This window comes from Sus scrofa, chromosome 13 (assembly GCF_000003025.6).
Source record: "Sus scrofa isolate TJ Tabasco breed Duroc chromosome 13, Sscrofa11.1, whole genome shotgun sequence".
Classification (NCBI taxonomy): Eukaryota; Metazoa; Chordata; class Mammalia; order Artiodactyla; family Suidae; genus Sus; species Sus scrofa.
Window position 1 is genome coordinate 17234875 of NC_010455.5, and position 25746 is coordinate 17260620.

A 25746-nucleotide genomic window follows, 5' to 3' on the forward strand; every position below is an offset into this window, starting at 1 on the left:
TACTAATAGATGCAGTCTCTGAATTCTCTACTGCCTTGAACGTCACTGTGCCCTAAGACTATACTAGCTCCTAGTTTATTTAGCATATCTCTTCCAAGGAGGGTGACAGGGCATTCCAGCATATAGAAAAAGGAGTGAGTAATAATGATGGACCCAACTCCATGGGAAAGGGGAGCTATAAATCGCCTTCCTTTCGGCTGTCCATCAGCTCCTGGCACAATACAGCCATGGTTGGAGGGGGAGCTGGCTGCCCAAGTCAGAGCAGAGCAGATGACTCCAGTGTCTATAAGCAATTCAGTTCTCCTACCTGCCACATGGAGGTGACCCAAGTCTCCACTGGATGGAATAATGAGGGTGGATCAAGTTAGGATCTGGAGCCTGATAAGTACTCAGGAGCCCATCAGTTGGTGTGCAGGAATCTCATCCCAGAGATTCTCGAGGAACTGGACCTGGACAGGGTGGACCCTCAGGCATCCCACAGGAGGGCACTCAGGACATTCCCCTTCTGGTTCCCCACCATCTACAAAAGGCACATTGGCTCAGGCCAGGCAGTTTCTTGGTGGTCTGTCCAGACTTCACAGCCCTCCAGGGTTCCATTGAGGTAGCAGGTGAATCAGGGCAGCTCAAAGCTGCGTTTTCTTTATTAGCATCTTCTTTATTGACCTCCTCTATTAAGTCTCAGCTGTTATAGACTTTGAAGGTCTCCCCTACCAAGGTTGACAACCAGGTGTGAGCAATGAAGGCCACCTTCCTTGCGTTGTCTGAAGGAAAATTCACCTGCTCCCTCCTGTGCTGGGACTTTTCTATAAAAGCGAAGAGTTGCACACTGGAGGGTGTGGGGCTGAAGGAAGTTTCCATGCTGCTGTTCCAACCCAATACCACCACCCCACAGCCTGACCCCTGCTCTTCTCTATGTCACATCCCCAAGAAGGTTCCTGTGCTCTGGCTTCTGATAGCATCCAATCAGTGGAGCCACTAGAAGGCAGGCGATGTGGGAGAAGAGGAAGAGCCCCAGCATCCTTCCCGGAAACTTCTCAGCTCCATCAGAGGTGTCTCCATGATGACAAACCCTGTGGGCAGTCCTTCCTTGTGTCACCAGCTGTCCCTGGGGCTTCAGGAGCACGGCTGGCTCCTCGTGTCCCTTCAGGGCTGGGGGAGGTGTAACCTCCGCTGCTGCTGGTCCCTGGGTATCTTGGCATCCCCGAGAACCTCCTAGACTATTTTTTCCCAAATGAGTTTCTCTTCCAGGACCCCACCTGACACATACGGCTTCTAGGGTGGAGTTGGGATGCAAAATGGAAAGGAATCCAAAAAAAAAAGAGAATGGTGAACATCAAAGGGTGTTACTGACCATGGAATCGAAAATACTTGAATTTTGGAGTCCATATGCAGAAAGAGCCAAAAATCATACCTCTTCTCTCTCAGGGTTTTCTATGCTTGAAATGTAGAGACAAAAGCAAAAGCAGCCACATGGCTACAGTGGTCTTCCAGTGTCCCCAGGCCTTGGCAAGACATCAGAGAGAACCTCCCAGTAGGCCATGTGTTGGCAAGACTCTCTGACCCATGATGGGAAGGCAGTCCCCCAGAGGTACTAGGGGGACAGAGGAAGGAAGGATGAGCAAGGAAAGGTAACTCTGCTCTTAACAACTACAGTAGGAAAGTTCCACGCTTTCTTTTTGGGGACATGTGCAAGTTCCCAGTGATCAAACTCATGCCATACCAGCAACCTAAGCCACATAAGTAACAACATTGAATCCTTAACCGCAAGGCCACCAACACTTTGATCACAGAGTAACCCACCAGAAATTGTTATTTCAACTTCAGAGCTTACAGGCTGGGCTTGAAATTGGCTACTTCTCAAGGATGAGTTCTTGGCCATGTCATCGCAAAACATGACTTTTAAAAAAGGTCTTCCCAGGGCCCTAGGTTTGTTACAAAGGTCTCTAAGCAGCTCGCGGGGGTGAAAAACAATCACCAACTCCTCTTTCCACTCCCAGCTCAGGCTCAGAGGCCTCTGTGTTCTCCAGCCCCAGCAAAGATTGCTGAGGTCCTTAGAAGGATAAGAAATTTCAAGGGGTTTCTGGTAGGATAAAAGGTAATTTCAGAATGAGCAAGGAAGGAGCTTGTGTGTCTGAGAAAGGTAACAAGAGAATGGGTGGGAATCCAAATTGGGGGTTGGGGCCAGAAAGTAGATGAGCTGCAGAAAGGGCAGGAGCAGAATGCACTGGTGGTCAGATCATCCCATAGGGCGAGGGTACTCCATCTCAGGGAGCCACTTCCCAAGCCCCAACTAGAAGCAGAGGCTAAAAGGGAAGGCTAGGGGTGGCTATGTGCTTTGGAATTAAAACAGTATCTGCAGTATTATTAGCTAGACCAAGACATGCAGAAGCTATCAATCTTTCTGCTTTGGGGAATAATTGATTGCCAAAGGGGACCAGACCAGATGCTTCTCCCTCCCTGAGGTCTGGCCCCGAGTTCGGTACAATTAGCTAAGTGCCTCTCAAAGTGTGGAGAAGACTGGGATGGCAGGCAACTCTCCCTTAAATACAAAGTGCTGAAGGGAAGAAAAGCTTTGAGAACTCCACTTTGTATCCAACCCAAACCGGGACCAACACAGTCCGCTAACACTGCTGGTAAGCAAAAGCCCTGACTCGGTGGACATGGGCTCTGCTTTTGGCTTTGGCAGTCTGCTGAAACTTACAGCCCCTTCTCCAAATAATATATTTTGTGGGTTTTTTCTTTTCCTTTGGTTGTGCCCACCACATTTGGAAGTTCCCAGGCCAAGAATCGAACCTGTGCCACAGCAGTGACCCAAGCTGCTGCAGTGACAACCGGCTGCACCACAGAACTCCCAAATAGTGTTTTTAAAAAACTTTTAAATTTGTTTTTATTTTTATGGCTGCAGCCATGGCATATGGAGGTTCCCAGACCAGGGATTGAATCCCACTGGCAGCTTGACCTAAATGGCAGCTGTGGTGATGCCAGATTCTTTAACTCTCTGTGCTGGGCCAGGGATCGAACTCTCACCTCCACAGTGACCCAAATGGCAGCAATTGAATTCTTTTTTTTTTTTATTATTTACTGTACAGCAATCAGGTCACCTTGATATTCGTTACAGTCCACCTTTCTTTGAATATCTGACATATTCTCATTATCAGCAGAAGCAATTGAATTCTTAACCCACTGCACCACAGCAGGAACTCCCCCAAGTAATGTTTTTAAGGGTAGAAAATAAATATGCAAGATGACAAAAGAAGCCAATTAGGTTGACATACAGTTACCAATTTTTTTTTTTAATAGATTGGTGGGAGTTCCCTGGTGGTCTAGTGGTTAGGATACAGTACTTTCACCTCTGGCCTGGGTTCAGTCCCTGGTCTGGGACCTGAGATCCCACCTCGAGCTGCTATACTCTGTGGCCAAAACCAAAAAAACCAAACAAACAAAAAAATAAATTGATGATAGAGTAGTAATAGTTGTTCAACTTTATTAAACATTACAAAAGATCTAGTAGTGGGTGCGATAACATAGAGTTATGGAAATAATGAAGATTTTAATATATCTACAATAGTAGCTAGATGATATGAGAATAACTGTACTATCTAGTGGAACTGTTTATTCTACTGTCAGTTTCCGACCTACATTTATCACCAAAGGAAGAGTGAAGTTTCATTTCGATGTTAGTGAAAATAATTTTTTTCCACCCAAGTTTGTAGATGACTGCATTGTCTCCATGTGCCTTAGGTTAGGAACTTCTGCTGTTGATGGGAATTTAAAGTGATAATGAGTGTCTCCAGTCATTGTAAGTGCTGTAAGAAAGCACGCATTCATCTTCTAACTTAACTATATTTTACAAATCCCCCAGACCCTGGCCTTATAGGACCTGAATCTGGAATGAAGTCACGGGGAAAGAACCATATAGTGACAATCACTGCTGTCACCCCCCAAATCCATCCAGACTAGCACTCATTCACCCTTTCCCTGCTGCCACACGGAAACGTGGACCACACCACTCCTTGTTGTCTTTTCCTGAGCCGCCTCCTTTCTCAGTGTCCCTATTTGGGGATTCAGAATAAATGGTCACTGAGTCCATGGGGTTCACATTTGGGCTTGTGGACAGTCTGTGGCTCTGAGAGGGCTTTCTCTGTGATGTGATCAGATCTATATTTTATGACAGTCTCCAGGGTTCAGAATGGAGACCACAATCCAGGTTCATGTGCTGTATGCCTTCACCACAGCCACCACCCTCGTCCAAGTCACCACCCACTCTTGCCTGGATTGTTCTGGCTTCTTAACTCATTTCCTCACATCCTTTCTTGCCCCCCTACTGCTAGTCTCATCACAGCAGGCAGAGTGGTTTTCTTGAAAGAGTTATTCATATAGCACAGGAAACTATATCCAATCTTCTGGGATAGACCATGATGGAAAATACAGTTGATAAAAAGGGATGTGTGTGTGTGTGTGTGTGTGTGTGTGTGTGTGTGTGTGTTAACTGAGTCACTCTATAGCAGAAATTGGCAGGTTGTAAATCAACTATACTTTAATAAAAAAGTTATCCCATCCTATCTATCATTCTCTTCCTTAGAATGGTCCAGTGGTTTTCCACATCACTTAAAACAAGGTTCAATCTCCTCTCCATACTGCAGGAGTTAGCAACCTAAGTATTGCTGGCCAAATCCGGCCACATCTGCTTTTGTGGGGCTTGTGAATTTTAAAATCTGCAGAAATTTTTTTCTCTTTTATTATATAAATACCTGCATATAAGTACCTTGGTTTTGCCTTTTGGTCCACAAAACCTAAGATATTTATTATCTAGTCCTTTATAGAAAAAGTTTGCTAACCTCTGCAGCCGGAAAACCAGAAACCAGCCTAGGCCATTCAAACATGGTGGAGGCAGGAGTAGGATTAACAGAGAGATCTGGTTGTCAGAGAAGTTGTAAGAGCTGAGGATGCAAATGACAGGGCGAGGCAACTCAGAGATTCACAGCAGTAGGAGGTGGCCACACCCTGCCAGTAGAAGACCCAGGGAGGAAACCATGTGACTGATCTGAGCCCGGAGCTGGAGGCCTCCAGAGGAACCAAGGGGATACAGCCTTGCAAAGGATGCCACCAGAGGCAGGGCAGAGGGTGAGTCAGAAAACCCAAACTGTACCTCCTACAGGCTGAAGCCACCCAAGGGTGATTGGCAAGGGGACCTGGGATATGTAGTTCCCTGAAATATCAAGCAGAGCAAGAGAAGGAAAGGGCAGGGAACAGGTGTGAAAGCTAACAAGCAAATGACCAGCTCCCCTATAAAGTGAGGATTGGACCTGCCTTGAAAATTAGCTATGAGTCCTGAAGATGTCATATAAACTGTCCGGATCATGCCTGAAAAGGGTAGCTACTTTATCATCATTATTACTATTATTAACTTTTATCCTGCACTTGAATTCCTATTTTGGGTTATCCAAGCTGAGCAGGAATGATGGACAGAAAATAGGGCCGTAATTGACTCGATTTACCCAGAAATTATGGGGAATAGGATGAGTTTACGCTACATCTATGGATCCCAATTACACCATGGAGATGGACTCAGGAACTTGCACCAAACCACCTTCTCCCAAGCAATCAAATTACACCTCCTATTGCTGCCCAGAGGGATGGGGAGACCAGGAGTTTGCTACTGCAAAATGCACTCAGAGATGCTTTGTGCTAGTAAGAATTTTTTTTTTCCTGGAAGTGTATATGTCGTTAGTAGAAATGCTTTTCTGTCCATTCATGCATACTTCTTCCCTCCCTAAAACTGTCTACTGTGCCAACCTCTAAAACCACAAGTGTAACAGCTTAGTTTAACAAGCTTCCTCTTTTAAACGCCAGCCAATGAAATCAATGATGAGTGTAACACAAAGAACATTGCCGGGAGGGAAAGTTTTGCTTCCTGACATATCATAAGCAAGGATGGAAAGGTGTACAGACTGAATACATCACCAAACCAGGAGCATCCTCCAAGCAGAACCTCCCAGAACTGGCTACTGGGAAACTGATCACCTCTGGCTGCCCCTGGTTCAAGTCCTTGAGAGCTGAGCCTGAAACTCAAGCCCACTTACAGATTTACAGAGAAGTGCATGCCTTCAGCTCCAGCCACCCTTGGAGGGCACTGACTCCAACCCCCTCTTTCTTTCCACTGACTCATCAGTTCAGGTTTGATACGGATGATGGCAATAAACAAACATGTAGGTCTACTTCCGATTCTGCTTGTTCTTGACCCACTGCTGGGTAAAACTTGTATTACAATCGGAGCCATTTAAATCAAACCAGACTTGACCTGGGAGTAGCGTGAATTCTTTCTACCTCGTTCTCAAAGTGGTTCCAAGGACAGCCCTTAATAGAGGCTCCAGGGCAGACAGAACTTAGGATTGACTTCCGGGTAAATGAGGGTAGGAGAAAGAATGTTTTTTATCCTAAGCTAAAGTTTCCCAAACTTCAATTTATTCTCTTAGTCTTAAAACTTGGTTATAGCCAAATGCTGCTTCTATACCTATTTACTTAACATCTTTTTTTTTTTTCTTTTTATGGCCAGACTTGCAGGATGTGGAAGTTCCGGGCTAGGGGTCAAATGGAGCTGCAGTTGCCAGCCTATACCACAGCCACAGCGGTGCCAGATCCAAGCCACATCTGCAACTAATACCACAGCTTTCAGCAACGCAGGGTCCTTAACCCACTAAGCGAGGCCAAGGATCGAACCCACTGAGCCACAACAGGAACTCCAACATCTTGTTTTTAATTGACCCTATTTTTTTTATTTTGTGTTAGTTTCATAAATAGATAAGTAGTATCACTTTCCATAAACAGTCGACAACCATGAAAACAAAATGACATTGTAGTGTGGCCCACTATAGACCCAGAAGCTGAGGCCTACTCTCTGTGTTAGAAAGGAGAGAATTAGTAAGTTAAGGATATACTGTTAAGGACATACTGGTCCTCCAAAGAAAACCCTTTCCTGGGAGTTCCCTTATGGCACAGTGGGTTGAGGATCTGGTGTTGTCACTGCAGCAGCTCAGGATGCTGCTGTGGCAAGGGTTCAATGCCTGTTCCAGTCCTGGAACTTCCACACACCTCAGGTGCAGCCAAAACAAACAAACAAACCAAAAACAACAAAACAACAAAAAACCTTTTCCTTGAAATAATGAGAGGATTGGAAGACGCCTGAAAAGGAAGTCCTTCTTTCTGCATGTAATTCAGCATCATATGTTGCCATCTACACATCTGCGTAAATTATTGGCACATCTGGTCCACATGAGTGGCTGCATCATTTACAGGGCCCAGTGTAAAATGAAAATGGGGGAGGGCTTTTTCAAAAATTATTAATAACACCGGGAGAATGACAGCAGAGAGTGAGACCAAGCACAGGGCCCTTCTGATTATGGCTACACACTGGGGAAGCCAGCCCTGATGGCACATGTCCCACACTTTGCATATTATGGAGAACAGAAACATCCTAGAGAAGAAGCAGATGGCAACACCATGTAGGGATCTTGAAGTATGAAAACCCCAAAGGACAGTTCAGAGCACCACCAATGCTGCCTGACGCAGGAAGCCAAGCCAAGGTATAGGACCGGTATTTCTACATCATGCAGCTAGAGAGTCAAGTTGGAAGCAAGGATGAGGAATATGGCTCAAGGCATTGCCTGGAACTGTCTGGGGCTTGTCTTTAGATAACCAGCATCTTCAACAGTCAAGGTTAGATTTGAGATATATAAATGAGATAGCAATGGCATGACCTGGCATATCTGGCTGTGCCCTGGCAATCTACATAAAGATACAGCTGGAGGAGTTCCCTGGTGGCTAAGTGGGTTAAGGATCAGTGTTATCACTGCTGTGGCTCATTGTTGTTGCTGTGGTGTTGATTCTATCCCTGAGCCAGAAACTTCCGCATGCCATGGCTGCGGCAAAAAAAAAAAAAAAAAAAAAAAAAGACTATATCTTTCTATCTTTTTTTTCTTTCTTTTTTTTTTGGGGGGGGGCGCCCCATGGCATATGGAGTTCCCAGGCCAGGGACTGAAACAACCTGGAGCTGCGACCCACACCACAGCTATGGCACCACCAGATCCTTAACCCACTGTGCCAGGCCAGGGATCAACCTTGTCCCTGCCACTGCAGAGACACTATTGATCCCCATTGTGACACAGTGGGAATTACTCTGTTTCATAAAAAAAGAGATACAGCTGGAGAGGGTTTAATGAAGGGACAATACACAGAGAGGTGTCAGCAGGGTTACGAGCATCAAAAGGGACAATCACACACCAGACTAACAACAGCAGGATGCTCTCACCACCACCAGATCTGAAAGGACAAAAGGTTGCAATGAGTATTGGAACTTGGAAAGAACTGAAACTATAGGAAGGGCTGGCCCACATGGGCCGAGGCTCCAGGGGAGGGAAACCATCCCTGCTAAACCCAGGAGGGAGGGAGCAGGAGGAGTAAATGCATCAACTCCTTTCTCCTGTCAGGAATTCCCTGGTGGCCTAGTGGTTAAGGATCCTGCCTTGTCACTGCTATGGCTTGGGTCACTGCTGTGGTGCGGGTTTGAATGCAGCAGGCACAGCCAAAAAACAAACAAGAAAAAAAGCACCCAAAACTTCTTTCTCCTCTCAGGACCTCCCATTGGTTGAACCCAATCCAGATCCAGAGGAAAGAAGATCTTGGGTGATGCCAAAGGCCCCTGGGCATCAAGTGAATGAGTTCAGATGTGGACAAATCTCTCCCACTTCAAAACCTGTTTGATGACCACCACAGAATATGTAACTGGACCAACATCAGAAAATTATTGGGCACTTACTAAACACCAGACACTGCCTCATGCATTGAATACACACAGAAATTGACCCCAGAAGCAAAGTATTATTTAAATTCCCTTTTTTTATAAGTTAAGAAATGGAAGCCCAGTGATGTTTCAAAACTTGCCCAGGGCCTCACAGCAGTCAGAATTCAAGTCTAGACCCTAATGAACATATAATTTTTCCACCCAGGTCAGAAGAAAAATTATGTGACTAATGCCCTCATGGCTGTCAGAAAGTAAATGGGTTTTCCTAGTTTGAATTCTCCCCAAAAGCATAACCCGAGATAAGAATGTGGGTGTAGGCAGATTATTTCTAGAGTGATCCCAGGGAGCAGAGGAGAGTTGCATAGAAAAAGAGAAAAAGGCAAAATAAGGTTCCTGATTGACTGTAGACAGAAGGGCTCAACTACACAGGACTTCTGGAGAACCCTCCCCGAATGAGCTTCCCCAGGAAGGGAGAATACAACCTGCATTCCCCCAAGGTGTGCACCCTGCCAAGAGCCCTCAGCCATCCTAGCCTCAGGGGAGCCCTGGGGCAGAAGCACCGATAGAAGACACCAGATGCCTGTGAAGCCAGACTCTGTGTGCAGGAGTGAAACAGAAAGCTGACTCTGAACCACCTTTGCTAACATTACAGGTGACAATATGAGGATGTAGGTCCAGATCCAGTATGCCTGCCTCCCAGGGGACCTGCGGTGGGAGGGGACCCTTCAGACAGCAGGCAGGAAGATCGACACAAGAGCCTAAGTGCCTGCACCCTGTGAGACCCACCAAACACCCATAAAACTTTCCATCCTTCCCCAGACGCCACCTCCAGCACACAGAGCTTTGAAATACTAGAAACCAGCTCTTGGAGGTCAACTGAAGCGGAACAACTCATGATGCTACAGGCCAGAAGCAGCTTCCCTTTTCTCTATTTCCATAGTGAAAAGCCAGTCCTCTGCCCCAGGATAGGGCTTTCACCAGCTCTCAGTGGCTGGTATTTTTGCGCCTGGCAGTGTAGAACTGCAGTTGGATGCTTTGACCTTCTCTGTGTCCTTGGGCAAGTTATTAACTTCTCTGAATTTCAGTTTGTTTCATCTCTGAAGCTGGACAAGGATACCTGTTCAGTGGAGCAGATTGGGCTTGCAATCCTCTTCTGCCTGTAACACATGAAGCACAGTATGGGGTATACAGGGAGCATTTAATCTAGGATGGATGGGAGAGAGTTCCCCTGTGGCTCAGTGAGTTAAGGATCCAGCATTGTCAATGCAGCAGCTTGGGTCACTGCTGTGGCACAGGTTCTATCCCTGGCCTGGGAAATTCCATATGCCATGGCAGCGGCCAAAAAAATGGATGTGCATAGTATGATATTTTTTAGCTGATTCAACTCGATATCAAAGAGGGAGAACTAGAGACAGTCATTTACTATTTAAAGAAAGAGAGTAATATAATACAGAGAGTGCTAGGCTGGCCAGGTAGAAGAGTTCATTTCCCTGCTATATAACCTGAGGTCTTGTACCCTTTCCTAATTCAGGTGCTTCTATCATTAAGTGGAGATAATCACTTTTTCCCGCCTCAAAATATTGCTGAGGCTCCACGGAGATCTCAGTGGTAATGGTGCTCTGTAAACTCTAATGCAAATAGGAAAATGCTGTTGTTGTGATTATATTAATGATAGGGATCCAACCTTCTCCTTCATCTCATGCACCAACCTGCTTCATGGGGGTTGCTGGGACCAGAGCAAGAATTTCTCCTTAAGGGCAATGACATTGAAGGGAGCATGTGATTAATGTCAGAGTCTCTATAACAGCTGCTCAGGGTGAGCCATTCAGACTGTCAGTGTCAAGGACTCAGCTGCTAATTTATTTATGTATGAGGATGATAAGCAGGGAAAGCCGTTAGGACATCTGCGCTTTTGGGGTCCTGGTCATAGGTTCCCTGCCACGGAAACCTATGCAGCAGTTGCTAACCACTAACCACCTTCCTTCTACATTGACTCAGGCTTGCTGTCAAATATGCTAAAGTTGCATCCATGCACCCATCCCTCACCTGTTCCCAAACTACACGACAAGTGGCAGGAGTGCTGAAGGGAAAAAAGATACAGGGACAAAAGTATGTGTGGGGGTGCGTGGTATTGAAAGTAGTTTCAGAGTTCTTTACTGCTATCAATTAATGAATGAATCTTAGCAACAACCTGTAAAGTAGGTCAATATTATTATCCCAGCTTTCCCAGCTTCTCGGATGAGAAAGACTTCAGAAAAGTGGCTTGCCCAAGGCTAAGTCACCAGTCAGAAGAGCTGATACGGAATTAGATGGAAGAGTTTCTCTCTTCTTCCCCCCCTCCCGCCTTTTTTTTTTTTTTTTTTTCAGCCCATGGCACATGGAGTTTCCCAGGCTAGGGGTCCAATTGGAGCTACAGCTGTTGGCCTACACCACAGCCACAGCAACACAGGATCTGAGCCGCATCTGCGACCTACACCAAAACTCATGCCAATGCCAGATCCTTAACCCACTGAGCAAGGCCAGAGATCAAACCCACAACCACATGGTTCCTAGTCATATTTGTTTCCGCTGTGCCACAACGGGAACTCCATATGGAAGAGTTTCTGACTCCAAATCCTTGGCCGAGTATGTGCTTCTTTAGTTTGCTGGTAATTAATCAATAAGAGAGATTCACCTGCATTCTAAAATGATACATGAGGAGCTCCATGGTGGCTCAGCAGGTTAAGGACCTGGTATTGTTACTGCAGTGGCTCAGGTCAGTGCTGTGGCATGAGTTCAATACCTGATCTGGGAATGTCTACATGCCATAGGTGCAGAAAACAAACAAACAACAAAACAACAAGGAAAAAACAATAAAATAAAATAAAATGATGCATGAACCCCTTCATGTGTGCAGTGGTAGATGCTATGTCTAACCCGTATCCTAAACCTGGAAGAGCTCTTAAACCCACATCCTAAAACCTGAAAAACCCAAGAAGAAAGCTTGGATGCATCCTGCTGGTAATGAAGATGAAGAGGTAAGTGGTCTTCACAGTGAACGTTGTTTTGGCTGCCCAATATCTGAATGCCCTTTCTCCTGGAGGCAAGAAAGTTTTGCAGGCCTCCTTCCCCCCACCCCCTGATACCCCCCCCCAACTATAACCCTATGTAAGCTGAAATATGGGCAGGGTGTAGTACAGGGAGGGCAAAGCTGGGGGTCATGGTCTCTGGCTCCACAGAGATGCCCAATGCTGCAGGTCTCATGAGACTGTTCCCATAGCAAGTCCTTGCTGGGCTTCCCCTCCCTGGTCTCCCCAAAGCCTGTGTTCTAGTTTTCCAATCAATTCCAATTAACTCTTCCTGCCTCCAGTTAACCGGACCCTCTTTCTGTTATTTGCAACCCTGACTATAGCTTCTCACCTAGAAATGTGAGTACTTGCCAAGGGGGATTAAAATTGCCAGCTGCAGATTCCATACGTTGCTAGTGGGAGGGTGAATAGAAAAAAACACCCAGGGAAGGCAGTTTGGCAAAGCCGTCATGGACCCCTTGACCTAGCTCTCCACTTTGAGGAATTTATGCAACACATTTACTTGCACAATTGCAAAGCAATCTACATACAAAATTGTTTTGCACTCATGAGCTTGTGCACAGGGTTACCCATTGTTTGGACTTTGTAATAGCAAAATATTAGAAAGGATCCAATGCTCCATTAATAGAGGACTGATTAGATAAATTAGAGCATACACATATGATGGAAAGCTGTCCAGCTCTTTTTTTTTTTTAATTGAAGTATGGTTGATTTACACTGTTGTGTTAGTTTCAGGTATACAGCAAAGAGATTCAGTTCTTTTTCAGATTCTTTTCCATTATGGGTAATTACAAAATATTGAATACTGTTCCCTGTGCTATACAGTAGGTCCTTGTTGGTAAATCCATTTTATATATAGTAGTATGTATCTGTTAATTCCGAACTCCTAATTTATCCCTTCTCCCCACTTCCCCTTCAGTAACTGAAAGTTTGTTCTCTATTTCTGTGAGTCTATTTCAGTTTCATATATAGGTTATTTGTGCCATATTTTAGATTCTACACATAAGTGATATCATATTTGTTTTTTCTGTTTGTCTTACTTAGTATGATAATCTCTAGGTCCATCCATGTTGCTGCAAATGGTATCATTTCATACTTGTTTATGGCTGAGTAGTATTCCATTGTGTATATATACATATCTTCTTTATCAATTCATCTGTCAATGGATACTTAGGTTGTTTCCATGTTTGGCTATTGTAATTGGGTCTAGCTCTTTTTTAAAAATGAGATATTTTCTGCATTTTAATATGAAATTCCCCCTAATAAGCCAGTAAGCTAAAATAAATAAAAATAAAAAATAAAAGATTCAGAATAATGTGTATGATACCTTCTATAAAAATAGGGGGGGATATTCCCTACTCCGTATTTTGCTTCAGTGCACATAAGAAACTCTAGAAGGACACAACAGAAACTAAAAACAGTAGTTTCCTGGGAGTTCTATTGTGGTGCAGCAGAAATGAATCTGACTAGGATCCATGAGGATGTGGGTTCATTCCTGGCCTTGCTCAGTGGGTCAGGGATCTGACATTGCTGTGAGCTGTGGTGTAGATTGCAGATGCGGCTTGGATCCCACATTGCTGTGTCTGTGGCATAGGCCAGCAGCTGTAGCTCTGATTCAACCCCTAGCCTGGGAACTTATGTGTCATGGGTATGGCCCTAAAAAGCGATAAAAATAAATACATACATACATACAGTAGTTTCCTGTTGGGAAGAGAGGGAGAGAAGCAAATAAGAAAACAAAATGAGAGAGGTGAAAATTTTTCACTTAGGAGCCTTTTCAAAATTTTAGTTTTTTGAATCATGTCAATAGGAACCTACTTAAAAAGTTACATTTTGAAGTATCCTCATTGTTCAGTGGATTAAGGATCTGGTGTTGTCACTGCTGTGGCTCTGGTAACAGCTGTGGTGTGGTTCAATCCCTGGCCCAGGAACTTCCGCATGCCGTGGGTACAGCCAAAAAAAGAAAAAAAGTTACATTTTTAAAATACCACCACAAAGAGTGAAAATCAGCAGAAATGTAATTCATTTGACCATCCTTTCCTTCACACCAACCCACCCATCACCCTCAGCATGTGGACTGGGCACACTGGCGAACAGTGCCTATGGGCTTGTCGGGTTCCAGTGTATACAGAAGGCTGCATTTGAGACTTTTCATTGGAGGGTTACTGGTGCACCATGAGAATAGAATCTAGTCCAGACTGTTGAGGGGAAAAGACAGAATAGTTTGCTGAAAACCAAGCCAAATGATTTCTAGTTCGAAAAAAAAGAAGGTTCATAGCATCTTTTGGTTTGTGGAATGCAAACAAATTACATTTCACAGATGTGCATGCTCTTACAAAGGATGTCTCCAAGCCATACAATTCACTATCCCCTACTGTCAGAGACCCTCCTCAGAAACAGGAAAATAGCCACCCTGCGTGAGCTATTGGGAAATACAGGGTCCTGGCAAATTATCTGCATCAGTGAAGTCTGTCTGGTGTGATTATTTTGCAAATACTGCCCAATGAAGTGTTTTGAGCTTTCTTGCCTGCAGGTCCACTGATCAAACTCAAACCTAGGTCCCCAAGATAAAATGTACTTATTTATCCTCTAAGCCATCTACTTGAAAATCAATAATATTTCAAATTTAATGAGTTGTAAGACAAGTAAATTAGAGTTTGGAGTAAGCCATATTGATTAGATTCTTCTGTCAACTGGAACCCATAACTTTGTTCTGTAATTAAGTATTCTATATAGGGTACAATGCACTTAATGCTGGTTGCTTTCATGAGGATCTCAGAAGTCTGCCCGTTTCTGCAATGGAAGCAGTTCCAGAGCTAGCTGGCCGTCAACACCTTGCCCAGTGCAGGCCCTGCCCTTTTCCCTGGCAGCAGCAGGCTTCAGTGATAAGTGGCTTTCCCCAACACTCATCACCCCTCGTGCTCATCACAGAGCTTCAGCGAATTTGAACATCAAAATGAAGAACTGAAAAAAAAAATTTTTAAATAAAAATCATTATGGAATAAATTGCCTTCGGTGAAAGAGCTTCTGTGGAATGATATGCAGCTGTTAGAAGCACTTTCAAGCTCCCCTTGCAGTTTGCATTTCACAGACGCTTGGGGATGGCCAAAGTAGATTTCTCACCAAATTGACTACAGAAAGGGACAAAAGGGCAGAACTTAAAATATCTACTGTCACCATTCAACATCAAACGTCCTACCTTTCAATACTAAATCACCTTGCTGACATCAATCTTTTCTGCTCGTTCCAAAGGGAACCTTCTTTTTTAGATCTGAGTAATGGTTGCTTTTTAATGAATTAATTTCATTAATGTTAGATGGAATCTCTAACCTTGTAGGAGTCCTGGACCTTTGGAGGAAAGTGGCCCCCAGCCCATTTTGCTCAGAAAGAAAAATTCAGAGATTGCATGAGAGATTGAGCCAATTAGCACAGTCCCAACTGGTTTAAATAGGAGAAGCAAGCTAGCAGGGCTTGTTATGTTCTGTTGCTGAGAGCATGGACGATGGTGTGGTGTGGGCATCACCTGGCAGCTTGTCCAAGATGTGGGTTTCCCACCCCATCTTTGGAGCAGCAGAGTATGAATCTGCATTGTAATAAGATTCTCAGGTGAGCTTTGTATTCATTCGAGTTTGCATTGTGCATCTAGGTCTGCCCTCTGGTTATGCTCTTACTAATTATAAGGCCTTAGCCAAGTTACGCAGCCTCTGTGTACTTCAGGGTGCCTGGCACGTAATATATCTATATATGCAGTAATCTTGGGTAGCAAAGGCAGATGAACAGAAGAGAAAGAAAAGAGGTCTGGAGATTGATGAGAGAAAAGGAGTGCCTTATGCTACAAAGTGGTATCTGGAACTCCAGCAGCAGAAATGGTTATGGTCTTATTCAAGAATAGAGAAATCCCAGAGGCAGATATATTCAATATCCTCCAATAAATCATAATGGAAAGCAATATTAAAAAGAAAAAATGTATACATATATATGTGCATGTATATGTATATATTATATATGTGTGTGTGTAACTGAATCACTTTTCTGTACAGCAGAAATTAAAACATTGTAAATCAATTATACTTCAATAAAATACATTGAAAAGTAAAGTGATAATAAACCAAAAAATAGATAATCCACTATTATTGACATTGGCTCTCCCAAGACAAATCTCCTCTTAGAGCAATCACACAATCAATACAGGAGAAATATGGAAGAAAGATACTCAAGGAAAAAGAGCCATTGACTCTCATTTGGGCTGACACTGATACAGTATAAAAATATAAGCAGAGAATAAGGATTCAGCAGAAGCCAGAAATAGGAATCAGAGATGACCAGGAGAAATGCAAAGCCATAGGAAGAAGTGGAAATCTTGGGAAAGCGTGGACTTCCTACACCATGAGAAATAAGGATGGGGTTCTTTGTCTCTATAGCCTAAGGCAGAGGTGGACTCAGCTGATTTCAGGATACGTATGACACAGCCACCTTGGGCACATCTTCAGTAACAACATGCTGACATCTCAACTCCCTCCACACATTGGCTATTCCCCTGCACTGGAGACATCAGTACAGAAACCCCACTAACCACAGAGAAACTGCAGAGAATCTGTGAGCCAGTCTGATACTTATCAGGTTTGCAAACAGACCTTTTGCCTTTCAATTTTTCCAGCTTTCATATTGGCAAAGAAGCCTCTGCTCAGAGATCTTGAAGACCATTTCTAAAATTTATAAAAAGATGGAGTTCTCTTGTGGTTCAGTGGATTAGGAATCCAGCATTGTCACTGCAGTGGCTCAAGTCGTGGGTTTGATCCCTGGCCCGGGAACTAGCTGCCAGCACAATCAAAAATTTTTTCAAAATAAAAATAAAAAAATAAAATTTATAAGGAGACATGTCACCTTCATCTAACATGCTTCTATTAAAACGTCCAATTTTTGGAGTTCCCGTCTTGGCTCAGTGGTTAACGAATCTGATTAGGAACCACGAGGTTGCGGGTTCGATCCCTGGCCTTGCTCAGTGGGTTAACAATCCGGCCTTGCCATGAGCTGTGGTGTAGGTTGCAGACGTGGCTCAGATCCAGCGCTGCTGTGGCTCTGGCGTAGGCCGGCGGCTACGATTAGATGTCCAGCCTGGGAACCTCCATATCCCATAGGAGCGGCCCTACAAAAGGCAAAAAGACAAAAAAAAAAAAAAAAAAAGTCCAATTTTTAAAATCTGAATATTTTTAATTTTTATCTTTTATTGAAATATAGGTGATTTACAATGTTGTGTTAGTTTCTAGTGTACAGCAAAGTGATTCTGTTATACCTACATACATATGTATCTATTTGTATACGTGTGTGTGAACATATATATGCATATATATAAGCTTTTCCATATTCTTTTCTATTATGGTTTATTGCAGGATACTGACTACAGCTCCCTGTGCTATATAGTAGAACATTTTTGTTTATCTATTTTATATATAGTAATTTGTACCTGTTAATCCCAAACTCCTAATTATCCCTCTCCCACTTCCTTTCCCCTTGGTAACCATTTTTTTTTTATGTCTATGAGTCTGTTTTTGTTTTGTAAATAAGTTCATTTGTATATTTTTTTAGATTCCACATATGAGTGATATCATATGATATTTGTCTTCCTCTGACTCAGTTCACTTAGTATGATAATTTCTAGGTCCATCCTCTCCGCTGCAAACAGCATTATTTCATTCTTTCTTATGGCTGAGTAGTATTCCGTTGTGTTTATGTACCACATCTTCTTTATCCATTCATTTGTCGATGGACATTTAGGTTGTTTCCATGTCTTGGCTATTATGAATAGTGCTGCTATGAACATTGGGTGAATGTAGGAAATCTTAATATGTGTGATCTAAGAGTCAGGGGTTTAAAAAGAATGCAGGTTGAGGGGAAGCCTTGCAGGGGGGAGCTCCAGGCTCATACATTTACACTCTCATGCCTTTCTCCAGCCTCTTGAAAGATTCCACAATGCTGTTTGTCAGGAGAAACTCAAGAGAAATCAAATTAAATCAAATGACCACATCACACAACATTTAGGAGCGTACAAATTGCCTCCGTTATAGATGCGCTCTTAGAGACATGATTACTGTTTAACACAGAGCCAATATCATCCTATGTAAGGCTTTCTGGCCCCACAGGAAAACCTTTTAAGCTTTTAAGGCTCAAAATGAAGGAAAACTTCTTGAGAGGGACCATCAAACCCATTTGTCCCATTAAATACCCTTGATTCTCTTGGCATGATTACTTTCTATAAATGTTTAAGATTTCTGATTTGTCCTCTTTCTCCGTGAAACAGAGGAAAATTACTTAAAAGCAGAGAACTTATTTATCTGGCTGACATATTTTTTCTTCTAGTCTCAGCTCAAGTATTTTATCCTTGGAGAAGCAGAGGTAAATGATCTTACCTCTGAGTGTCTTTAGCGGTGTCTTCACATTACTCCCTCATAACTTATTTAATGTTGAGGTTATCTGTATGCATCTTTCTGTCTTACAAGACTGTATACTGTTCACCTTTGGACCCTCCCACCTAATACTGTGACTGGCACAAGACAGAAAATCGGTATTTGTGGAACTGTTGAAATCAGCAGAAAACGGAAGAGGACTTGATATAGCCCAGAGTCTGTGTTACCATAAACAGGGACATCTGCTGCTTTCTTCCTCTCTTGAGTAATAACTGAGAAGATGAGCCTCTCCTCCTAGTTTCATGGTGAGGCAATCTATCTAAAGAAGATGGTTTCCTTGAAATATGGAGACAACTGAAAATTCCCAAAACCAACCTAAGCTGTAAGCTGCATGGGGTGAGAGAACTTGTTTTCTGTTTGGCACTGCAACCCCAGGTCTGGGCCGGGGGTCTGACCATAGTAGCCACCAGCGGACATGCCAGAGGGCAGGAACACCAGACTCCCTTCACAGAAGGACCCACTGCCCTTTGCACACAGCCTTCATCTGTCAGCACCCTCAAAAACTGCTTCAGCTATGCCTTATCTTTAAAAACAAACAAAAAAAAATTTACTGTAGTTGATTTACAGTGTTGTGTTCAGCTATGCCTTATCCTGCCTAAAGTCACCCTCTCCCCAGGGCATTCCTCATCCTATGATGGGAGGTCTAGATGGGTATAGAGGCACAGCCATCTTGGCCAAATGAGCCGGCGGCATAGCTCCAATGGGCTATATCTGCTCCAGATCCCCCCAGTGGCTTCCTATTTGTCCATGATGCGGTGTGGCTTCTCCTTCTGTCCAATCCTGCTGCCTTCATAGTCATTGGGCCTTTAAAAATACTTTGCTCCTCAAATTCCAACTCAATGTCTGCCCCTGGAGAACCCAACCAACACCAATACATGTTTGTTGAATGAATGAATGAGCAAAAAACGAACAAAAAGTTAATGTACAAACAAATATGTAAAAGATGTAACTAGAAAATATTCCAACTGCCCTAGAGGACTTCCACTGTCAAATAAAGATGGAGTTGCAGCTGTTGGGGACTCCCCCAAGGAGCCCCACCCAGACACAGGGGAACCTAAGGCCCACTCTGCCATGCCATCTTGCATCATCTTTCCAGCTGCCCTGCTGGTGGAAATTCATTGGCCTCACATTAAATAAGGAAAGGAGGATCTCAGAGGAGAAAGAATTTGTTCAGTAGCACATAGATAGTGAGCTGTAAAGCTGGGATGAAAATCTTTCTGTTGGGTTCCAAGAAAAGCCACTCCATGGTTCATATCATCTTCTACAATTGGTAGCAAATGTTTTAGCTGGTAACCCCATCTCAATATGGTCAAACAGACTGGCGGAAAGCAAACATTTGGCCTGAACATTTCCTTCTATCCAGCTGGATGCTCCAATAAGAAACTGTTACCCTTATTCCAAATGCACAAGCTCATCCCTACATGGGCAAATAGATGCTACCTGGACAATCCCAGTTTTCTTCTTGGCCACAGTAGCAAATGAAATGCTGCTTTTTTATGTGGTAAATAATAACAATAATAAAACAATAATTATAAAACAATAGTAAAAACTCATCTTTACTAGCTTGACAATCAAGGAAATTTCTTGCAACATTTATCCAAAAGCAGAATGAAATGACATCTATTAATTATGCACTGATAAAGCTTGTTCCAAAAGTAGCTTAAGGGGGACTTAAAAATGCACTTCTATAATCAACTCATAGACAGAAAACAAACCTATGGTTACTAAAGCGGAGAAGAGGGATAAATTAGGAGTTTGGGATTAACAGATACATACTGCTATATATAAAATAGATGAACAACAAAGATCTACTGTATAGCACAGGGAACTATAGTTAATAATGGAAAAGAATCTGAAAAAGAATATATATAATTTCTGTATATATTCATATATATATTCTTTTTCATATTCTTTAATGTATATTCTTACATACTTATATATATATATATAACTGATAATGTTGATGTAAACCAGAAACTAACACAACATTGTAAGTCAGCTACACTTCAATTAAAAAAATTAAAAAAAAAAAAACTTAAGCAGCAAAAAACCAACCGAACAAACAAAATACTTCTGCATAAAAACAATGATGGACTTTCAAATCATGACAACTCCCCCCTTCCCACTGAGTCAACATTGAAATATCATTGGAAACTAGACAAATCAGTACTTCTCCAAACTTTTGGAAGAATTCCCTCTAACCCCATTGGGGAAATGAGCCTCTGTTCCTTATCCCGTCCTATATCCAGGCTCTTTGCCTTGAACCTCAGTGCCACTCACTCAGATGCAGGGCGTGGCATGTGACTTGCTTTGGCCAACGGGAGGTCAGCAAGTTTGGTGTAAGCATTGGAAAGTGCTTGTAAGAATGGATTGTTCTCACTCTTGCTCATCTGCCATTGACAGGAGAACGTGTCCAGGCTGGCTGCCTAGAGGACCAGAGACATGGAACAATAAGGCCCCAGCTAAAGTGTCTCATCCACAACCAGTCTGGATCAGAGCCCCAAATTAATCTTCCATTGTATGAGGAATAAATGATTGCTGTCAGATGTTAGTAAGTTTCCCAGGAGTTTGCTACACAGCAAGATTTAAAAGATATAAGCGGCTTAGGTAAAAGATTATTATAGCAGAGGGAACTCTACTCAATGTCTTGTAATAAATAACCTATAATGGAAAAGAATATGAAAAAATAACATATATCTATATATACATATAGATATGTATAATTGAATCATTTTGCTATACACTTGAAACTAACACAACATTGTAAATTAACTATACTTTAAAAATAAAGCATAAAAACTAATAAAAATATATAAATTATATTCAAATGAAATAAAAATTTTTAATGAAAAAAAGAGAAAAAGACTATTGTTAGCCTTCACCTGCTTTGACATTAAAAAAAAAAATGACAAAGTTACCGTTCTATTAAATTCAGAGTAATAAGAGACTTGTTAAATAATTAATTCCACCTATACAATAACATATAGCTATTAAAAATTATGAACTATATATACTAAATAATACTGAAAAAGGTTTACAATACACTGTTGCATAAACAAGTAGACTATAAAACAAGATGTATGTGCACTTTAGGGGATGATCTTGTTATTAAAACACAAGTGTAACACAAATCCAGGTTCAGATAAAGGTGCAGACCCAGGCAGAGTCACAGGTACAAAGAGACACACAGATGTAGGCACAGACTACATGTTAAGAATGGTTGCTTCTGTGCTGTGGGATTATACATCATCTTTATTTTTCTTATTCCCTATCTCTATTTTTTTTTACCAGACACATCAATTATTTATTCAATAGGAAGGATTAATTGTTGCCAAGGTGTGTTGCCATGGAGCTCTGCATCCCCCTGAGTGGATGCCCTGATCACCTCTGATCGTCTGCTGGGCCACCTCCCACTGCATTGTGTTCCCAGGAGGCAGGACCACCCTATCCTCAGTGCAAACATGGTGCCCCACGCTGAGCTGTCAGTGAAGACATGTTTGCAGAGCTAAACTGAGTGTGTTGAATTCTCAAATGACAAACACTGGACAAACAGACATCTATGCATTTCCCAGGAAACAGGAAATTAAATTGATCCTAATGACCAGGTTGCAATCCAACCAGGGAATGGAGACTTCAGGACTCATTAGTCCAATGAAGTGTGAGGTAAACTTGCTCAAGGGAGAGGTGAACACACCCACTGGAAACACTCATTAGGCTTGATGGCCACTTCACTAGGCAGTCCTTGCAGCCCTGTCAGTGCAGGTGTAGCCATGATGATATACCCAGTCGGTACTGATTCCTTTCAGGCAGTCCAGAGGGAGAGTTTTTCATGAAACTGTCTGGGAAATGGAGCAAGTATCTGGAATGGGAATATTAGCGGCACTGATTTTTCAGTTAGTTGCTATGTGTTCGTGTATCTATAATACTACTACTCTCTGAAATGTGTACACTGGCTTTCCCCTGAAGAGACACAGTTTTTTCACACATATTGAGCCCAGTCTTCCCATTTCTCAAGTTCCTCTCCAAGAGTGTGAGTACTTCAAAAGACACATTACTTCTGTAAAGCATCTAGACTTTTATTTACAGACAGACGGCTAATTGCTGGAGGAATCAAGGCAGCTTAATGCCATAAGATAAGACTGTTTGGGCTTCCAGAAGCATACTGCCTCCCCAAGACTCTCGTCATCCTTATAAATCATGTGTGAAAGAGCAAACAGCAGGTGGTACATTGCACCATAGTAGAAACTGAGGATTTTCAGCTGCAACACTTGCTTAGCACATATGCCTATCGTAGTGAGTTGAGTGGTGGCCTCCAAAATGTACACTCACCAGAAGCTTAGGTTTGTCCTCTTGGATTTTGCAAACCCTTATTCCAAGAGTAAGAACTTCAAGATGAGACTGTCTCTGGAGTAGACACTAAATCCAATGCTAAGTCCTTTAGTGAGATTGACATAGAAACGCAGAGAAAGGAGGCCAGGTAAAGATAGAGGTGGTGGCTAGAAATTTGCTGTTATAAGCCAAGAAATGCAGGAGTCACCAGAAGCTGGAGAGGCCAGGAAGGATTCTTCCCTGGAGTCCTTGGAAGGGCCAGGGCCCTGAAGACAAATTGAATCTGGGCTCCAAAACTGTGAAACAGTAAATTCCGTTACTTTAAACTACCAAGTTGATGGTAATGTGTAGCAGCAGCCCTGGGGAATGAATATATTCATAAAATCATGATCCGAGATAACAGCAAACAGATTTGCATCAATCATGGGAGCTGATAGAACTGTGTGTTTGTTCACAAGTATGTATGTGCTTAATTCTCCAGCCCTTACTTTCCCCAGATTGGTGACATGGCAAGATAGGGCTTAAAATGTGAACCTAAAAATGGGTAACTCTTTTAAGCAGAGTGTAAGTTCTGAAAGGATTTTTTTCCTTCTCTTCTGGCCCACCTTGTCCCGAGACACCACCCAATATTTAACCACATCACCAGTCTTGGAAAGTAGGAATGTGATAAGAACATTCTTAAGAACATGAGCTGTGGAGTTAACCAGACTTACCACTCCCTGGACTGTATGACTTTGGCCAAGTTGTTTCACCTCTCTGAGCTTCGGTTTCTTTATAAACTTTGGATAATACATGTAATAGTTTAGCCCAGGACCAGGCACACAGAACTCAAAGTCGAAAGTACTGAGTCAATGTAAAATACATATATGAAGATTGATAGATCAAGAGGTAGATACAGAGATTGAAAGCAATAAGTAGCAGATAGAAGTACAAAACATGGAGTTCCCTGGTAGCCTAGCAGTTAAGGACCTGGCATTGTCACTGCTGTAGCTCAGGCTGATGCACTGGCACAGGTTCACTCCCTGGCCCAGGAACTTTTGCAAACCAAGGACACAGCCAAAAACACATTTAAAAAGAAGTACAACACAATACAACTCTGACCACCACTCTATTTCCTACATCATCATTCTTTGAGGCCTGAGTTAGGGAATTAAATTAGGGAAGATAAAAATCAGAGGAGTTGAAGGAGTGGATAAAGTTGATAGGAAAATCAGTAAGAACCACTACCAAGGGAGAGCCCCAAGGAAAGGCATCTAGGGGCCTCTGGAGCTGCTGAGGGAGGGGGTGACAGAGAGCAGGACAAACTGGCACAGCTTTCAGTGTCGCTGGTGGTGATGGAGGTGGGGAGTGTCAGACGTGCCCCTTGAAGAACACGTGGGTGAGGAGATACCAGATGTCACCAATGGGAAAGAGAGAGAACCACTCCCAGGTTGTGTTAGATTCTGCCCCATGTGGCCGCCTGGGGAGGGGCCAGGGGCTCTGCAGAAAGAAGCTGGAGATGCTTCCTTAGATGCCCTGGGCAGCTAAGGGAGAAATCTCAGGACCATGTGGTATAGAGATGCAACTGACCAGACTCGAGGGAATCCCAGAGGACAGATTAACACCCCAAACCCTCTACAGAACCCACAAAATGAGCTCCTCATGAGAAAGCAAGCTTTACAAATCTATCAGGATGAGATAGCACAGAGTCACCCAGCCCAGTGAGAACTAGCCCATTCCTCTGTGTCTTTTCCCTTCCCCCACATCACTGGGAAAGGACACCCACAGTTTGGGGGGCAGGGAGGACGAACAGGCAGAGAGAGGCAAGATTCTCTCTTGCCTTCCCCACCTGGAGGTTTTTATCCTGCAACAGCCTGATTTAGAGAAGAAAAAAGTTGTACTGTCAAGCCAAGTTGGGATTTGCTTATTTCACAAGGAGGAGTGTTCTAATTCCTGAATGGAAAATTTATGCACAATTTGAAGTGACTGATAACTATTCCCTGAAAGATAAAGTTTCAGCTTTAACACATTGCTAGTCAGAGTTGTTCAACACACTCTTGCCCTTTCTTTAAAGTATAAAATATTTCATAACATCTGATAAAATTATGTAAAAGGCCACCAACACCCACTACTCAAATTTAACCAATGTTGGCATTTGTTATCATTCACTTCATCTTTCTCCCTTTTAAGTCAATAGTTATCTGTAATAGAGTGAAGATGTCCCCCTCCCTTGCTTCTGATCCTTAAAATGAAAACCTCTACCCTGAAGTTGGTAAATATAATTGCTATGCATGTTTTCATGAATTCTTTGTACCTTTGTGTCTTGTGTAAGTTGCTGTGGAGGGAGTGGATGGGCAGAAGGCTTAGTGACAGGGAGACTGGATGAGAGGATAGCACAGTGTCCAGAGAGGGTGATGGCTGTGGCTGTGGGCAGTGGGCAAGATGTCCAGGAGGATGGAGCTCAGATTGAGAAGAGCCATGTTCCCCCAGGAAGGTGTGTCAGGAAAGGTTGTCATCTACACGGAGGAGGAGAGATCTGGACTGATTCCCAATTCCATGCTTGTCCCAAACACCCATGAAACTTGTTGCCTTTCCTAGCAGTCTCATCTAGGGGTGACTTTACTGGCGTCACTTGGCAATGCCTGGAGACATTTTTGATGGTCATAACAGGGGTGCTACTGGCATCTTTTGGGCCAAAACCAGGGATGCTGCTGCTACACATCCTGCAATAAACAGTACAGGCCCAACATGTCACTCAGACCCAAATATCAGTAGTTCTACAGCCAAGGAACCCTTCCCAATGCTAATGGTTACCAAAAAAAGGCAAACTTGTTGGGGGTGGGGCGGCTGTGGCCACAGCATATGTAAGTTCTAAGGCCAGAACACTAGCCACAGCTGTGTCCCAACCTGCAGAAGTTACAATGCCAGATCCTTAACCCACTGAGTCACCAAGGAACACTGAAATAAGGCCAACATTTTGATCTTTGAAGGCTGGGAATCATTTTTGAAAAGGAAAAAGTTTCACCAAGAGATTTAAGCCATGACTTTTACATAAATCACTGTAATTCACTATATATTATTGGAAGAGTTGGGTGACAAAATTTGT